We start from the raw sequence: 15,419 nt of genomic DNA, 5'->3' as shown, positions 1-15,419 counted from the left end.
CAGTGTTAAGAGCAGGAAAGTTTTATGCTGTCTTTGGAAATTTGTCCACAAACAGCTCAAAGAAGACACAGCCCAAGAGCTTGATCACCATGGGGAAGGTCAGACCACACAGTGGGGGTGACCATGGCTGGATGGCATAGACAGCTCCAGAGAGGTGGGCATCTGCAAGGCCTCATTGTGGTTTTGATTTTCATTTCCTTTATGATGAGTGATGTTGAGCATCTTTTCACATGCCTGTTGGCCATTTTGATGTCCTCTTTGGAAGAATGTCTATTTACTTCTTCTGCCAATTTTTTAAAATGTTTGTTTGTTTCTGAGAGAGAGAGACAGCATGAGCAGGGGAGGGTCAGAGAGAGAGGGAGACACAGAATCCGAAACAGGCTCCATGCTCTGAGCTAGCTGTCAGCACGATGCGGGGCCTGAACCCACGAACCATGAGATCATGACCTGAGCTGAAGTTGGACACCTAACCAACTGAGCCACCCAGAAGTCCCATTGCCATTTTTTAAATGGCATTGTTTGTTTTAAATGGATTGTTTGTTTTTTGTTATTAAGTTGTATGAATTCTTTATATATTTTGGATATTAGTTCCTTATCCAATGTATGGTTTGCAAAAAATTCTGCCGTTTGGTAGGTTGTCTTTTCGGTTTCAACTGTTTCTTTTATTGTGCAGAAGCTTTTGAGTTTGATATAGTTCCATTTTTTTTTTTTATTTTGCCATTTCATGGTATGGAAGAATTAATGTGATTTTTACCTAAAGCTTTATTTGCCAAAAATAAAAAAGAAACAAAATAAAGAAATTGCAAAAATCTACATAAGTTATGATATGCACAATTTGACTAAAATTTGAATCAATAGTCAATTGTCTAATTTATGAATGCATGACAAATTTCAAAATTTTAGTAAATAAATGTTCTTAGGCTAGAAGTCTAACAGAAATCTTTTGTAAATTCACTATAGCTATGGTATAGCTGTTTCAGAAATAAACCAAAACGTTTTTTGTTTGCTTGTTTTTGTTTTTGTTTTTTAAGGAAGGTGTTACCTTAGGTTCTAAAGAGGAGTTATGAATCATGTCTAAAATCAAGAAAACCAGAAAGTAAAATTTTGTACATGGCATTTGTCTCAAAATGAGAATTTTTGTTTTTCATAATACATTACCTCAGACAAGAAAACTGCGTTTGGGAGTAGATAATAATAAGAATGGGCTTCAAGAGGGTGCTGACCTCAAATAAATACTCCACTCTTAGAGCATGATTAGAGCCTACCTCCCTTAGTGCATTAGCTATTTAAAAGCAAATATTTTAGATGGAAGCTATATTCTGGGTCCAAAGTTGGTGGGTTTAGGCAGCCATGGTGCAGAACACAGTGTGGGGCTAATGGGGAGGGACGCTTGTGGCACACTCCTGAGGAGGGAAGTTTGGGGTCCATGGGGGTGGAGTGTGGCCAGTGTGGCGGTAGGGGGAAGGTCAGGTGTTGGTGAGAAGGGTGAGGGCACCTGTCGCCACTTCCCATGGCCGTCCAACCACCGCTAACTAACAGCTTCTGACTGGATTTGTCTCTTCACTAGACTATGAGATCCTTGAAAGAAAGAACTATGTCTTACTCATATTTATATCCCCAGTGTCGAGCACAGTTCCTGGTACATAGTTTAAGCTCAATATTGGGACATGGCCACTGCTTCACCGTGGTCTAATGCTAGTAATAACCACAGTGGAAGGTCACAGTTATAGGTAACGTTCTCTATGGCCAAACTAAAAAGAAAAAAGAACCGGTGTGGAACAGCAATATATACAAAAATAGATGTAGATGGATAAATTAAGAAAACAGCAAAATCCAGTAGTTCTTCTAATCCAAAATGGGATGAACAGCTAACCATAAATGTGACCCCACAGACTACATTGGAGTTTTGAGTTTGGAATCATTATACTTTAAGAGCAGATGCTTTAATAGGAAAAGCAACAATATATATGAAACAAGCTCTGTTAATACACAACAGAAAATTGGAAAGAGTAAAAGAACAATTCAAACTTTCTTTGGAAAACAGAATGGCATAGTGCAGATTGGTGAATTAAGAGTTGTGCTCAATGGACTGGCAATTAAGCAAGAAAATCTAACAAACTGCAGCTCATCTCCAACCATAGAAGTACAGAAAAATGGAGATGCCTTACATGAAAATGGAGACCCTTCAGCAAAACCAACCTCCAGGTTGGATGTTGAAGATGGTAATGGAATAAATAATCAAAACCTACAAGCACTCTGGTTCAAAACTCATGCTGTTCATATGTAGTTAATGGAGATGACACACCTTCACCTCCATCTTGGGTTGCTGCCAGACCCAAAAATACACCAGCTACAAAACCACTCACATCTGAGCCTACCAATGCCACTGGTAAGGGAGAATCATCCTCATTTGTGCCCAATGATAATGCTTCCACCACAGGTATGGGACTACTACTGAAGAAACTGCCTTGCTTTCAAATTGCACTAATACTACTGTTGAAGACCCTTAAGCTCAGAAAATACTGACTTCTTCAGAAAAAAAAAAAAGGCATTCTTTTTAATAGTATACCATTTGGATCTGAAGCTAGAAGACACTGCCCCCTCTAACTCTGGAAGTATTTCTGCTTTTGAGACAACCAGATAGGTTTGTGGACTCTCTACAGCAACAGTCTGGAGATGCCAACACAGAAACTTTGCCATTAGGGTGGGAAAAGAGAAAGGATACTTATGGTGGAACCTATTAAGTGGATCATAACATTTGAACTACTACATGGGTGAGACCACTACCCTTACCTTCAGGGTGGGAAAGAAGAGATGATGATCATGGAAGAGTTTATTATGTGGATCATAACACCAGAACAACAAGTTGGAAGCAGCCTACCATGGAATCTGTTTTAAATTTTTAACAGTGGTAGTCTTAGTAGAACCAAATGCAGGGAGCTATGCAACAGTTCAACCAACAATACTCCTATTTGGCTTCAATGTTAGGTGCAGAAAATGACCCATATGGGACTTTGCCACAAGGCTGGGAAAAAAGAATGGATTCAACTGACAGGGTTTATTTCGTGAATCATAACACAAAAACAACTCAATGGGGAGATCCAAGAATTCAAGGCTTACAGAATGAAGAACCCCTGCCAGAAAGCTGAGAAATCAGGTATACATAGGAAGGCATTAGGTACTTTGTTGATCATAATACAAGAACAACAGCATTCAAAGATCCTTGCAATGGGAAGTCATCTGTAACTAAAGGTGATCCACAGATTGCTTATTAATGCAGCTTTAGGTAGAAACTGACTCACTTTCATTATTTATGTCAGTCTAATGCACTACCCAGTCATATAAAGATTAGTGTATCCAAGCAGACATTGTTTGAAGATTCCTTCCAACAGATTATGCCATTAAAACTCTATGACTTGAGGAGATGATTATATGTAATATTTAGAGGAAAAAATGGCTTGATTATGATGGTCTAGCAAGAAAATGCTTTCTCTTGCTTTCACATGAAGTTTTGAGACCCATGTATTGCTTACTTGAGTATAGTGGCAAGATCAACTACTGTCTACAAATAAATCCAGCATCAACCATCAATCCAGATCATTTAGTGTACCTCTGTTTTATTGGGCACTTTATTGCTTTGGCTCTGTTTAATAGGAAGTTTATTGATACTGGTTTCTCTTTACCATCTGCAAGTGTATGCCAAGTAAAAAACTAACTACTAAGGATTGGGAATCTATTGATACCGAATTTTATAACTCCCTTATCTGGAAAGAAGACAGCAACATTGAAGAATGTGGCTTAGAAATGTACTTTTCTGTTGACATCTAAATTTTGGGAAAGGTTACATTTCATGACCTGAAGTTGGGAGGTTCTGATATATTGGTGACTGAGGAGAGCAAAGATGAATATATTGGTTTAATGACACAGTGGCATTTTTCTCTAGGTGTGCAAGAACAGAACAAAACTTTTCTTGATGGTTTTCATGAAATTGTTACTCTTCAATGGCTACAATACATTGATGAAAAAGAATTGGAGATTATGTTGTGCGGCATGCAGGAGGTTGACTTGGCAGATTGGCAGAGAAATACTGTGTATTGACATTATACATGAAACAAAGCAAATCATTTGGTTTGAGCAGTTTGTGAAAGAGACAGACAGCGAGGTAAGGATGTGACTGTCACTGGAACCTGCCATTTACCTAAAGAAGGATTTGCTAAGCTTATACTGTTACAGCAAATACTCAGGGCCCAGGAAGAGATAAGCTGCAGCATTTGGGGAATCAGGAGAGACTATTTTGCACTGGTTGCAGCCCATCAGAGTCAACTCCAAAGGCTGAGCCCCAAGCCCTGGCATCAGACTCTTTTTATGGGTGGGGTTATAGGGACGTGAGGGGGGGGGGAAGGAGAGGGCACTTATCAGTTGTGCTTCATGGGCAGTTAGAGGATACAAGAGACAAGCAAGATTAAAGAAGCCAAAAGTATACAAGGGGAGTATCTGGCCTCAGACACCTGGTAGGCTCCTTTTATCTTGCTTTAACCAGCTTTACTTATTCCCCGCTCTTTATTCTCAAGCTGCTGTTGCATACTTAGAGAAAATAAGTTTGTGGGGGCCAGGCAATTCTTTATAAACATGGGAGGAAGGGCAAAAACCATTCTGGCTTCTTCCTGTTGAACAGGAATGTCCAAGGGAGGAATGTGACAGCTAGGGTTCTTTGCCATCCAGAGGAGAGTAGCGACAGCTAAAATGACCCAACTGAGCATCATCTGGAGTTCAATAGCTTCTAGACAAGAGGAAACAAATCTGGTCAGCATATTAAGAATACAGGGACCAAACAGAGATGCTATGAAAAACATTAGGAGAGGGCCAGTTAAAGGGAGGAGCAAAGATGCATGATTTTATGTTGTTCCAAGAGTTCCATGAGTCTGCTAATTTCAGTCTGTTGATTTTCTCCCTAAACTAGTGGTATAAGGTGGTTAGGGTAGAGCCAAAGGCTCACGTCTGTTGCCTTATGGTTAGATTGCCTATCTTATTTAGGCCCCTCCCCTTATGTCCTTAATACTGGAGAGAGGACAGTCATAAAGAATTTTATACAGGGAGAACCTCATCTGCTGCTTTAACTTCTCATTTATAGCTTCAGTCTGCCTTCAGAAGGTCCTTTATCTTTCCCTGACTAATGTTAACCCTTTTCTTATTTATTCCTCTCCCTGGTATTCCAGCTTGTAACTGCTGTTAGGGAATAGGGATGATGACCTTTAGCTTCTTCAAGCTGATAAGGGACAGTGTAGGAGTACAGCAATTAGAGTTTATCCAAAGGTTGATCCAGTGTCCCACGGTATGGTTCTACAGGAAGGCTGGCAGGCATGAGGTGGCATGAACATTAGCAAACACAAAGAGAAAACCACACAGTAAATATTATACTGACCAATAAGATGGCATCTTAAGATAACGTTCCCAGGTTCCAAATCAGTCAAACAATCTAGGAGACACCCTGACTTTGTCCAATTATGCCCAAATGTCATCTAACAGTTCTAGGAATCTGTGAGAATTATTGGTTATGTTGAAACAATATTTGTCAGTGAATTGTTGGGAGCCATTCTGAACTCACTAGTTGAGAATACTCCTTGTGAGGTTAAGGCAGGTTTGCAAGGTCCCCTGCCATAAGATGATGACCGATATCTACCCCCACTTAATTGTTTCTGCTTGAGAACCAACCCGAGAAGCACCTTGTTGATTGGTATCTGGAGTGACTTATTCTGACCCTGATATGCTGATTGAACCTTCTAAAGAACTTATTGTAGGAACCTCTTTTGTGATTATGGGAGCAGACATTGTGTTTCCTGAGGATTCTGTTTTTCTTATATTTCCCCTTAAGCAAACAGGCTATTGAACCTTGATCACAAAGAACTAATTTTTGCCTTTGCTATACTAAAAGCATTATCTTATTTGTATTTGAATGTTAAAGATTCCTTCCTTCCTCATATGATAAGCATCTATATCACCTACGTCAATCACTATTGATAGAGGTTATGTATGAGTCTTCTACAAATCTATGTTCTGGGAAATTTTTAAATATCAAAGAAATTTATCATCAGAAATCATTGTCTAAGGCAAATGCCACTTCTGTGCTCTACCATGCACTTAACCATAAATAAAGCTGAGACTCAGTCAATGCAGAGATGCTTGCCTGATGATCAGAAAGAATCTCGAGGGAGAGTGACGGCAAGATGGCAGATAAGCAGGGAGCTCTGTGCATTTCGCTTGCACCCATCTCTCAAACAGAGAAAGCCTGAAGTCATAGGACATTGAACCACAGGAATTTGGGAAGAGAAAGAGACAGAATACAGTGGGAAGGAAACCTCATAAGTGTGTGAGTGCGAATTGTGGAAAATAAAAGTGGGACGGGACCTGGAGAAACAGAGGGAGGGGAGGGAAACTTGCTTGTGTGCAGCTGAGGTGAGCCATGGTGAGCCATGGTGAGCCATGGTGAGTCACGGCGAGTCCAGGGGAAAGGAAAGAGAAGCTGAGACTGCTCATAGAACCTTCCCTGGAGAAGAGAAAAACCTCAGCTTGGAAAGAGGAAAGAGAGTGTTTTATAGTTCTGACTGGGGTGCTGACTTTGAACTAGGTGCCCCAGTCCCAGAGGGTGCCAGGAAATACCGCTCTGCTGCGCTCCCAGCACCATCGCCGGCAGTGGCGTGGACACTGCGGGCCTGAGGTTGCGTTCCCTGGGATTGACGCCTGGGAATGCAGAGGCAGCTGGCTGAGGCTGAGTTTCCTGGATGGGCCCATGGCAGCACAGACACCTCAGATCCAACGTTGTACCACCTGTTGACTCCAACGAATCTGAGGCTGCCACACTTCCCCCACCCCCCACACGACCCAAGCAGCAGGGAGGCAGTGACCTGTGGGACTGTTTCAGGCCTTATAAACAAAATGCACGGACTGGGACCTGGAAAGGAGGCGGGGCATGGGGTATAGAAGTCAGCCCACCTTGGCTACATCCTCAGCACAGGGAGATCGGACCCAAAGGAGTGATTTGCAATGCTTGGTTGAGAAGGGACTGGGGCGACACCATTTTTCTCCCCAAAACCACCAAGGTGGGGCCTCAGGGAGCTGCCAGCAGGACACAGTGGAGACGAGACATGCCTAAACCAAACCACACCCATCCCCACCAGAGAGCTGTTTGCTTTTGTTTTTTAACCTGAGCCTGGGGCAAGACCAACATGGATGCACTGCCATGATTGATCATAGATAATTCTTTCTATTCAGATATAATCTCCCTTTTCTCATTTGTACCCCTCCACTCTGTTGATGGGGCACTCTGATCATTGGTTGGCTTAAACAGTGGCATTTAATCCATTCTCTAGATGTACACTATATACCTCCACCACCACGTTTTTCACTTTCTCTGGAGGAATCAGAATATATAGTTTCTCTGAGTACATCTTCGTCCCTTTTTTATAACGTCTAACCATATTCTACGATTTCTCCCTCTGAATCAAGCCTATTAGACTCTCTGACTGGTCATTTCATTTCCAATTTTGCTTCCACCACACCATGTCATTTCTCTGTTTGTATATGCTCTTCCATCAACACTGCATACACCTGGCTTTTTATTTGTAGCTGGAAATTCTGGTTTTAAGCCTGTAGACTGTCCTTTGTCTTTTGGGTCTTTTTCTTTTTTCTTTTCTTTTCTTCTTTTTTCAAATTTTTGTTAATTTTAAGATTAATTTTTATTATTTGTCTTCCCTCCTTCCTCTTTTTTTTTCTTTTTTATATTGATTTGTTTTTTGTTCCCTCCCTTTTTCCTTTTTCTTTTCCCCTTCAGTTTCTGTGTTTATTAGATTTGTCTGCTAGTTTGTGTACCTTTGTTCCCTGTGTGGTTGTCTGTCTGTTTTCTGTTCCATGGCTACCTCAAGAAACAAGCCAAAGTACACATGGTGGAGAGTCCCAAATACCACTAGGAGTACGGAAAAAAAAAAATAATCAAAGTCTCAACGAGAGAAACCAAGAGACACCATTCAAAGAATACTTCCTGAACGGACAGGCCCTGGACAGTCAAAGAGCCCTCTTTAATACAGAAGCACCCGCATGGGCAGAGTGCATAACAAGCTTTTATTTTTTTTTTTATTTTTATTTTTTTAAAGCTTTGGGGTTTTTTTTAAATATTTTTATTTGTTTCTAGGAGAGAGAGAGAGAGAGAGACAGCGTGAGCAGGGGAGGGTCAGAGAAAGAGGGAGTCACAGACTCTGAAACAGGCTCCAGGCTCTGAGCTGGCAGTCAGCACAGAGCCCGACGTGGGGCTCGAACCCACAAACTGCGAGATCATGACCTAAGAGAAAGTCGGACGCTTAACTGACTAAGCCACCCAGGAGCCCCCGTAACAAGTTTTTAAAACTAACAAGAGATAGAAAGCTAACCAGAATGACGAAATGGAAGAGTTCTCCTCCAAAGAAATTCCAGGAAGAAATGACAGCTAAAGAACTGCTCAAAACAGATATAAGCAACATAACTGAACAAGAATTTAGAACAGTCATAAAATTATTCACTGGGTTTGAAAAAAAACATGGAAGACCTCAGAGAAACTATTGCTATCAAGGCTATGGAGCTTAAAAATAGTTGTGATGAATTAAAAAATGCTATAAGTGAGATGCAAAATAAAATGGAAACGTCCAATGCATGGATTAAAGAGGCAGAAAGGAGAATAAGTGATCTAGAAGGCACAATTTTAGAAAAAGAGGAAGCTGAGAAAAAGAGAGATAAACAGATGCAGGAACAGGAAAAGAGAATTTGAGAGCTCAGAGATACAATCAAACGGAACAATGTCCATATCACAGGAATTCCAGAAGAGGAAGAGAGAGGGAAAGACGCTGAAGGAGTCCTTGAACAAACTATATCAGAGAACTTCCCCAACACGGGGAGGGAAGCAGATGTTGAAATTCAAGAGGCACAGAGAATTCCCTCAGGTAATTTGAATCGATCTGCATGACATATCATAGCGATACTGGCAAAATGTAAGGAAAAAGAGAGAATTCTGAAAGCAGCTAGGGATAAAAGGGCCCTAACATACAAAGGAAACCTATCAGAGTGGTGACAGACCTATCTACTGAAACTTGGCAGGCCAGAAAGAAATGGCAGGAAATCTTCAATGTGATGAACAGAAAAAATAGGCAGCCAAGAATCCTCTATCCAGGAAGCCTCTCATTCAGAATAGAAGGAAAGATAAGGTTTTCCCAAATAAACAAAAATTGAAGGAATTTGTCACCACTAAACCAACCCTACAAGAAATCCTGAACTGATGGGTACGGGGGGAGAGGGGGGAGATGGGCATGGAGGGGGGCACTTGTGGAGATGAGCACTGGGTGTTATATGGAAACCAACTTGACAATAAACTATTTGAAAAAAAAAAAGAAAGAAAGAAAGAAAGAAAGAAAGAAAGAAAGAAAAAGAAAAGAGATCAAGAGAATTCAATTCAAATCTTTAATGTTTTAGGTTACCAAAACTTTGAAAGCTATCTTAACAATTATCCCTGAAAACTTTGAGACAAACATAATCAACCATCATTTTAAGTTACCTTTTTGCTGGCAAATTGAGACAGAGATAACAACAGTTTATTTGACCTTCAGAAAACTTTCAGTAGATAAAAGTTTTATATATTTAATGCTGATAACTCTAAAGACATGTCTATATTATACAAACAACATTTAATCTACTTAAATAGCAAATATGTTCCATCTGTTTCCATTTAAAAGCCAATCAATTTGTTCCCCATTGTCTATTTTTCCCGTGGCACCAGTGGGGAAATCTGAAGTGGGTAGTCTTTGTTCCTCAACATCTCGGGTGGTAGGAGGAGTTGATGGTGCCTGAGGCATTGAGCCCAGTTATGCAGGCCTCTCCCCAAGTGGTACAGGAACAGGAGTCAGGAGAGAAGGAGAGGCAGAAGATGTGAGATGCCACCCGGACATAGAGAAAGAAGGTCCCCAGTTTTAAATCTTGTCAGCTTGGACAGAGGAGCAGACACCATGTTTTTATCCTTCCACCTACAAGTGGAAATATGCAGTCCATGTCAGGCTAGAGAAGACAGAGAATTTCCCCTAAGCAAAGGAAGTTTTGGAAGCTTCTTGGAAATATTCCTTAATGTCTCCGTTCTGGTTTAGACTGGCCAGAGACAGTTGACTATAACAGTTGGTTGTGAGGAATTCTCCCCATCCTGGTGTCCTAGATGGGGTCCCTCCCAATGTACGATGTTGCAGGACTAACACATATGAAGAGGTCTTTTTGTCTGGCTGGATGCTCTTCTTGCAGGAATTTAGACACCTCTTAGTATTGGCAGATCAGTATAAGCCCCTGATTTGGATCATGCCTCTGTGGACCCGATTCTGCTTTAAGCCATATGAGGTTATCACAGAATCATAGTATAGGACCCATTCAGACTCCATAGCTGAAACCAAGGAGCACAGGCACTCACACACACATTTAGAGAGATTGCAGACTTCCACCCAGGATTCCCTATCCTATGTGGAGACTATGTTGCTCTGAAGGTGATAAAAATTTGCCTCTATGGCAGGACTGAATTCGGTCCTTGGTCCCTTGGGACACTTACTGATCTGATGTCCCATCCTGGCAGGATTTTCTTCCTTCCTTCCTTCCTTCCTTCCTTCCTTCCTTCCTTCCTTCCTTCCTTCCTTCCTTCCTTTCTTTCTTTCTTCCTTTCTTCCTTTCTTCCTTTCTTCCTCTCTTTCTTTTTTATTTCTAGGAGAGAGAGAGACAGCGTGAGCAAGGGAGGGTCAGAGAGAGAGGGGGTCACAGACTCCGAAACAGGCTCCAGGCTCTGAGCTGGCAGTCAGCACAGAGCCCGACGTGGGGCTCGAACCCACGAACCGCGAGATCATGACCTAAGAGAAAGTCGGACGCTTAACCGACTAAGCCACCCAGGCGCCCCATGGCAGGATTTTCTGATTCCCCTTATAGTCAGTTCAAGCACAGTGGTGGCCAACTCTTGTTGGGTTTGGTGAGGATTGGGGTCCAGTGATATCACTGACAGTGCAGCTTCCTTCCCATTGCAGGGAGCTGTGATAAGTGGCCTTTCCATTCGCCTCTGACACAGGTGGCTCAAGGGGCCAGTGCAGCTGTCGGCTTCCCTAGACAATGTACACAAAATGTAACAGCAAATATTCAGTGCCCAGGAAGAGACAAGCAATAAGCACTCAGGAAATCAGAAAAGACTGTTTATTTTGCACTGGTGCTGATGCAGTGGAGTCACCTCCAAAGGCTGAGCATCCAGCTTGAGTTTTACTTATCTTTTATATGTATGTGCTTCCAGGTTGGGTGGCAATAGTATAGTCAAGCTTCTGGTTCCTGGATGAGGGCTGGTGCAAGAGACAAGCAAGATTTCAGAAGTGAAAGGAATGTAAAGGGAGTATCCAGTCTCAAGTATGTGGCTGGCCCTTTTTATTTGCATTTACCAGCTTTCCTCCTTATTGGCTTTAGGAGTAGAATCCAGTGATTTTTTTTTAAGACACCTAATGCTCATCCCTAAAAGTACCCTCCTTAATTCCTGTCACTCATTTAACTCACCCACCGCCCCCCTCACACACACACTTGAAGCAAACCTCAGTTTGTTCTCTGTATTTAAGTGTTTCTTATGGTTTGCCTCCCTCTCTGTTTTTATCTTATTTTTCCTTCCATTCCCCTATGTTCATCTGTTAAATTTCTCAAATTCCACGAGTGAAATCATATACCTTTCTCTGACTGGCCTATTTCACTTAACATAATATCTTTCCAGTTCCATCCAAGTTGTTGCAAATGGCGAGATTTCATTCTTTTTCACCGTGGAGTAGTATTCATTTGTATATATATACCACATCTTCTTTATCCATTTATCAGTTGGTGGACATTTGGATTCTTTCCATAATTTGGCTACTGTTGATAGCTCTTCTATAAACATTGGGTACATGCACCCCTTTCAATCAGCATTTTTGTATCCTTTGGATAACTTCTAAGTAGTGCAATTTCTGGGTCATACGGTAGTTCTAGTTTTAATTTTTTAAAGAACCGGCATAACTGTTTTCCAGGGTGGCTGCACCAGTTTGCGTTCCCACTGACAGTGCAAAAGTTTCTTTTTCTCCACATCTTTTCCAAAATCCATTGTTCCTGAGTTAGTCGTTTTAGTCATTTTGACACCTTGTGAAGTGGTGTTTCATTATTGTTTTGATTTGTATTTCCCTGATGATGAGTGACGTTCAGCATCTTTTCTTGTGTCTGTTTGCAATTTGGATATCTTCTTTGGAAAAATATCTACTCATATCTTCCGCTCATTTCTTCACTGGATAATTTGGGGGTTTTTTTGTGCGTTGGGTTTGATAAGTTTTTTAAAATATATTTTGCAGGGACACCTGGGTGGCTTAGTCATGATCTCGCGGTTCGTGGGTTCGAGCCCCGTGTCGGGCTCTGTGCTGACTGCCAGCTCAGTGCCTGGAGCCTGTTTCAGAGTCTGTGACTCCCTCTCTCTCTGACCCTCCCCTGCTCACGCTGTCTCTCTCTCTCTCCTAGAAATAAATAAAACATTAAAAAATTTTTAATATATTTTGCATACTAACCCCTTGTCCAATATCTTATTTGCAAGTATATTTTCCCATTTTGTCAGTTGCCTTTTAGTGTTTTTGATTGTTTCCTTTTCCATGATCCGAAAACCAGACAAAGACTCCACTAAAAAGGAGAATCACAGGCCAATATTCCTGATAAACTTGATGCAACAATTCTCAATAAGATTCTAGCAAATCAAGTTCACCAATACATTATAAATATTCACCATGATCAAGTGGGATACATTCCTGGGATACAGAGCTGGATCAATATTCACAAATAAATTAATGTGATATACTACATTAATAGAAGGAAGGATAAGAAACATACAATCCTGTCAATTTTGACAAAATACATAATCTTTTCTTAATAAAAACCCTCAAGAATTTTGGGATAGAAGTAACATACCTTAACATCAAAAAAGCCATATATGAAAGGCCCACAGCTAATAACAACCTCAATGGGAAAAAAAAATGTGAGAGCTTTCCCCCTCATATCAAGAACATGAAAGGGATGTCCACTCTCACCACTGTTGTTCAGCACAGTGTTGGGAGTTCTAGTCTCAGCAATAAGAAAACGAAATAATATTAAGGCACTCAAATTGGCAAAGAAGAAGTCAAACTTTCACTCTTTGCAGATGACATCATGCTCTACATGGAAAACCTGAAAGACTCCACCAAAAAATTGCCTGAGCTCATACATCAATTCAGCAATGTCGCAGGATATAAAATCAATGTACAGAAATAGGTCGCATGTCTATACACTAATAATGAAATAACAGAAAGAAATATCAAGGAATTGATCCCATTAACAATTGCACCAAGAACAATAAAATACCCAGCAATAAACCTAATCAAAGAGGTAAAAGATCTGTACACTTAAAACCATGGAAAACTTATGAAAGAAATTGAAGAAAACACAAAGAAATGGAAAAATATTCCATGCTCATGGATTGGAAGAATATTGTTGAAATGTTGATACTACCCAAAGCCATCTACACATACAATGCAATTCCTATCGAAGTAACACCAGAATTCTTCACAGAGCTAGAACAAAGAATCTTAAAATTTGTATGGAACCACAAAAGATCCTGAATAGCCAAAGTAATGTTGAAAAAGAAAACCAAAGCTGGAGACATTACAATTCCAGACTTTAACCTGTATTACAAAGCTGTAATCATCAAGACAGTACTGTAATGGCACAAAAAAAAAAAAAAAAGATATATAGATCAATGGGATAGAATAGAGAACCCAGAAATGGACCCACAAATATATGGCTAACTAATCTTCAACAATACAAGAAAGAGTACCCCATGTAAAAAAGATTGTCTCTTCAGCAAATGGTGCGGGAGAATTGGATAGTGGCATGCAAAAGAATGAAACTGGACCACTTTATTACACCATACACAAAATAAATTCAAAATGGATGAAAGACCTAAATATGAGACAGGAAACCATCAAAATCCTACAGGAGAAAACATGCAGCAACTTTCTTGACCCAGATCACAGCAACTCTTGCTTGCCATCTCTCTGGAGGCAAGGAAAACAAAAGCAAAAATGAACTATTGGGAACTTATTGAGATAATCTCCATATTTTTAATAAAGTATATTTACTTATTATATATTTATAATTCACCATGATCAAAGCAATGCAACTTAGATATTGAAATAACAAGCATTTCTTACTAAAAATGAAAAGTATTGTCTCATGTGTTCTTTATATTGTCTTTTATTTTCTTTTTTCATAATGATATATATACTTCTCAGTTTTATTCCTGTGGCATCATTCAAAACTTGTTTTTAAATTCCTACCAGGTGCAGGAGCCTTTCCTACATCCTAAGGAAAATTTAAAAAAGAGAAGTGAAATACTATTTCACCCTAGGATATTTTCATTCTAATAAGGAAAGTAAGTACATACTATTCTTTCTAAGTAAAATTGACTTCCTCCTCACATTTTAAATTTTGTCCCACAAGACTCTTGGTTTTATGTCTGTCTTTCCTTCTTGACAACTAATTACCTTAGGCAGAGACTGAGTCTCACTGATTTTAGAATCCTAGCATCGAGCTCAGTGTTGGGCATATATTAGATGTGTGCTATTTCATGTCACTCCCTGTAATGTCTTATATAATAGTCACTGCCTCATGTATTGAGCACTTGAAATGTAACCAGTCTGAGCTGAGATGTGCTATAAAATACACATTACTTTTTTTTTACAAATATTTTATTGTCAAGTTGGTTTCCACATAACACCCAGTGCTCATCCCCACAAGTGCCTTCCTCCATGTCCATCTCCCCCCTCCCCCCACACCCATCAATAGGAGCACATGTACCCCAATGTTCATAGCAGCACTCTCAACAATAGCCAAAACATGGAAAATACACATTATTTTTAATGCTTTATTTATTTCTGAGAGGGAGAAAGAGAGAGACAGTGTGAGCAGGGGAGGGTCAGAGAGGGAGGGAGATACAGAATCCGAAACGGGCTCCAGGCTCTGAGCTAGCTATCAGCACAGAGCCTGATGCGGGGCTCAAACCCACGAACCGTGAGATCATGACCTGAGCCAAAGTCGAACACTCAACCAACTGAGCCACCCAGGAGCCCCTGTAAAATACACATTAGATTTTGATCATTTAATATGAAAGTAATGATATAAATAGTCTCATTAATAATTGTTATCCTCATTACATGTTGAAATGGCATTTTGATTATATTAAATTAAAAACAAATGTTAAAATGCATTTCATTTTGTAAAAATGTGGTTACTAGAAAATTTAAATTACACATGTGGCTCACATTTATGACCCATTATATTTTGTTGACAGAAATTATCAA

At 40.2% G+C, this 15,419-nt stretch overlaps 1 pseudogene; it reads left to right on the top strand.

Annotated features, from left to right (window-relative positions):
* The first annotated feature begins 1,570 nt into the window (after window positions 1-1,570).
* LOC120226760 lies at window positions 1,571-4,389 on the top strand (annotated as a pseudogene).
* Window positions 4,390-15,419: the final 11,030 nt, after the last annotated feature.

The sequence above is a fragment of the Hyaena hyaena genome, unplaced genomic scaffold, assembly GCF_003009895.1.
Source record: "Hyaena hyaena isolate Hyena2069 unplaced genomic scaffold, ASM300989v1 scaffold_1815, whole genome shotgun sequence".
Taxonomy (NCBI): Eukaryota; Metazoa; Chordata; class Mammalia; order Carnivora; family Hyaenidae; genus Hyaena; species Hyaena hyaena.
The sequence above is the reverse complement of the archived record's forward strand: the minus strand, read 5'-3'. Positions and strand labels throughout refer to the sequence as shown.